Below are 4,352 nucleotides of genomic sequence, written 5' to 3'. Positions count from 1 at the left end.
GAGGAAATGGGTCTCCTTTGTCAAGACAAAAAATCCTAAAGAAATCACGATTGATTTCTGTATGTCCTTCTTTATTCACCTTCATGGACAAGGATTAGCAGCCAATACGATTTCAACCTGCAAATCGGCCTTGACTAGACCAATTCTATATGCTTTCCAAATTGATCTGTCCAACGACATCTTCAACAAACTACCAAAAGCATGTGCTCGCCTACGTCCAGCACCCCCACCGAAACCGATCTCCTGGTCACTAGACAAGGTACTCCATTTCGCCTCCAACTTGGACAACGATTCATGCCCCCTCAAGGATCTGACTCAGAAAGTTATATTTTTATTTGCTCTCGCTTCGGGAGCTCGAGTCAGCGAAATAGTGGCATTATCAAGAGAAGAAGGACACATCCTGTTTACCGATTCAGGAGAAGTGACCCTCTCCCCTGATCCGACGTTTCTCGCTAAAAATGAATTACCCACCAAAAGATGGGGCCCTTGGAGAATATGCCCCCTGAAGGAGGATGTCTCTCTATGTCCAGTAGAGAGCCTCAAGGTCTATCTTCGCAGAACTTCGAACTTTGGTGGAGGCCAACTCTTCAAAGGAGAAACATCGGGCAGCGACCTGTCACTGAAACAATTAAGAGCGAAAATCACCTACTTCATTCGCAGAGCGGATCCGAACAGTACACCCGCTGGTCATGATCCTAGAAAAGTGGCATCATCTCTGAATTTCTTTCAGAGCATGGACTTTGAAAGCCTTAAAAACTTCACGGGCTGGAAGTCCTCGCGAGTTTTCTTTAAACACTATGCGAAACAAGTGCACGAAGTCAAACATTTTGTGGTAGCCGCAGGTAGTGTTATGAAACCTGCACCTAACTCTGCGTAGAACAGTGAGTTACTTGGGACTCTAACTCTTCGGGTGCCTATGTTGACCCTCGAGCGATTCATAGTGATGTCGAAAAACACTTAGTGCTTTTATAACTGTTCTTATCCCAGGTGAAATGTCATAGTGTCACACAAGTGCCGCATGCCTTGAGCATGATGTGTTTTAATTAAAGACTTGCGTTCCTCGAGAACGAGTACCTACTAATATCCTGAAATTCCTTTTCAGATTCAAGAGCAAGCTTTTATTTCTATGTACATTATTATTACTGTAAATGAACTTTACTTTTTGCTGTAAATTATTTAATTTCTGCATTTGTGAAATAAAATTTCTATTTTATTACTTGTGCGTCTCTATCAGCTCCTACTTACTATGAAATACATACCTGTCATAGTTTTATTTATTCCTCCTTTCTTATGGTTATGAAGAATTTAAGATGTCTAATCCTAAATTATATTCACCCTGACTAAGTAAGGTTCCTACACGAATACTTACTTCTGATACCCAAGAGATGAACTCTATACACAGTGTCCAACCACCACTGGTCTAATTTCAGAATGTTCCTATACAAATACCAAACATTCAGCTTCATCTCTAAGTTCTTCAAGTTCTTCTCTCAGGATGAATAGCCCTTCAATACCACTTTGACGTCGGCATAGCCCATGGGAACTTCACTGCCAAGGGGGGCAGGATACTTCTTCCCTATGGTTCTTTATCTAAGATTACTTTGCTGTTTTGTCAATGCCTAGGCACTTAATACTAGGGGAAAATCTACCACGATACATTGATTCTCTGGTACTCTTCCATCAGGACGCCATGGCTTGAGCCCAAAAAACGGATTTTGAGCGAAGCGAAAAATCTATTTTTGGGTGAGATAGCCATGGCGTCCTGATGGACCCTCCCTACTACTTCGTCCAGTTTTGTTCCCACCCTGTGCTACTGTATCATGGTGATGGGCAGCAACTGGCTTCAGGATGAAGACGGGCGTGACGTCATTAGAGCAATGGCGTCCGTTTGTTTACGTCTCGAGTATCAGTAGTAGCCACGAGTGAGATTAGCTGTGGAACGGCTCCCAGCTATTCTCAGTCCTTACACACCGAAGCATTAACTCTGTTCGGGGTGAAGATAGCTATGTGGCGCGTTCAGACATGCGCGTCCCCTGTTGTATTACGATGTCTTAAAGGGAAACCTTTGAGATACTCGCTCCAGAAGTTAGAATTCTGTGATAACCTGTGGTTAAATTCTCTGGGAATATCTTAGTAGTCTTATACCCAAGGAAGCTACCAAAAAGGAACTTTCCATCAGGACGCCATGGCTATCTCACCCAAAAATAGATTTTTCGCTTCGCTCAAAATCCGTTTATTTTACATTCATTCCGTGAGCTCTCGGTGCTAAAGCTAGAATACTTTATGCTTAAAACTTTTTTTTTCAATTGATGTCATTTATTAAATAGGTATATTCAAAATAGAGAGAGAGAGAGAGAGAGAGAGAGAGAGAGAGAGAGAGAGAGAGAGAGAGAGAGACCCATTTAAGGGACGTGATACAAATCATACGTAATTAAGATAATGACCCTACCGCTGCACCGCATGGCGTGCACAGTGTATCGATGTGCTGCTTGCCAGAATAGAGGAGCAATGCGATCATGTTTACTTGCGAGCCAAGTAAACATGGGACAAATGGGAACAAAGCAGGACGAAATTACTAACTAAAGTCAAGTGAAAGTGGGACATTTTGATAACTGAAAAAAGCGGGACAAAATCACTAATTAAAGTAAAATGAAAGCGGGACATTTTGATAACTGAAAAAAGCGGGACTCTGGTCACATTAGGTTTAATGTAATTGCTTTTAATTTCATATTGATTTGGAAGTAGTTTTTGTAAATAATTAGTTAGATTATAAATCTTAATTCATATATATATATATATATATATATATATATATATATATATATATATATATATATATATATATATATATATATGTATGTATGTGTGTGTGTGTGTGTGTGTGTGTGTGTGTATTGCTGACTACTACTATATAACTGGCAACTCAATGTGCCAACAACAAGTGTTGGCTTTAATACCCCAACAACAACAACAACAACGCCTCCGCTTCTCCTCCCGGAATGAAAGTAGCCATTATTTTACTTGGGTCTTTGCAATCTAAAGCTTTAGTTGGATAAAGCCTATGTTAATGATTAAAGTCCTACTTCCAGTGTACACTTTTCGAACTCTCCTTTCCCGTATGTTCATGTAATATCAGATTCACGGTCGAATCATTTATACAATCTTGATCTGATTTTTCTTATTCTTTGATATCCTTCCCAAGAAAGTAAGACCAAATGCACCCGACTTCATCTCATTCTTTTGATTGTTGTTATTCACATATTTCCGGTTTAATAAAATTTATCATAATTGATATGCATGAAATTCACCTTTACTATCTTTATTGAGATTTATTTTAAATATGATATTCTGTAATGCATTAAAATAAGAGAAAAAAATAGATTTCTTGATGGGTTTGATTAATTATCCTGTCATAATGATATTTCACATGTAAATTGTGTGAAAATTTCTTTAGTTTCTCTTTTTTGAAAGGTAAAATATATAACATTTCTTTTAGTTATAAAACCAGTCTGACTTCAGTATATGAAAGCATCACTATCGTTTCTACCGGCTACATTACAAGTTCGTTGTTCTTGTAAGTAAAAGATGATGTCCTTTTATATGTCTGAGCCTTAATTTCTTTATTCTACAGATACTTTTACTTGCATTGACCCATTGTGTAGAGAATCTTTCCATGATTTTCGCAAGCCTTATATATATTCTAAATTCACACCTCCTGCATCTTTTCCTAAATTCACACCTCCTGTATCTTTTCCCAAATTCACACCTGCATCTTTTCCCAAATTCACACCTCCTGCATCTTTTCCCACTTTTATGTGGGGTCGATGTTATTCTAAATTCACACCTATTTTTTTTTTCATTAAGCAAACAGACTGGAACAATAAACCCTTCTCGTAAGCCTAACGTTCTCTTTCGTATAATTCGCTATTCCAGTGAATTCAGAATTTATTGCTTACAATGAAGCCTCATAATCTTGTCTTTTGTATACATAATTTCTTTTGCCACTGTAGTGTAGCTTTGGATTCGTCGACTGAACGAATGCTTCTTCCCGTTTCCTGTTAAACTTTGGAATTTTTTCAGTTTTATGTCTTGAGGTAGAGTTCTCTTGCTTTAGGGTACATTTAGACACACTCTTCTATCTTATTTCTCTTCCTCTTGTTATTTTGAAGTTTTTTACAGTTTATATATGAACGATTTATTTTGATGTGGATATTGTTCTTAAACCTCTCTTTTAGTTTATTTCCTTATTTCATTTCCTCACTGAGCTATTTTCCCTGTTGTGGCCCTTGGGGTTATAGCGTCCTGCTTTTCCATCTGGGGTTATAGCTTGGTAAATAATAATAATAATAATA

The sequence above is a fragment of the Palaemon carinicauda genome, chromosome 38, assembly GCF_036898095.1.
Source record: "Palaemon carinicauda isolate YSFRI2023 chromosome 38, ASM3689809v2, whole genome shotgun sequence".
In the NCBI taxonomy this organism is placed as follows: domain Eukaryota; kingdom Metazoa; phylum Arthropoda; class Malacostraca; order Decapoda; family Palaemonidae; genus Palaemon; species Palaemon carinicauda.
This window is presented reverse-complemented; position numbering follows the sequence as displayed.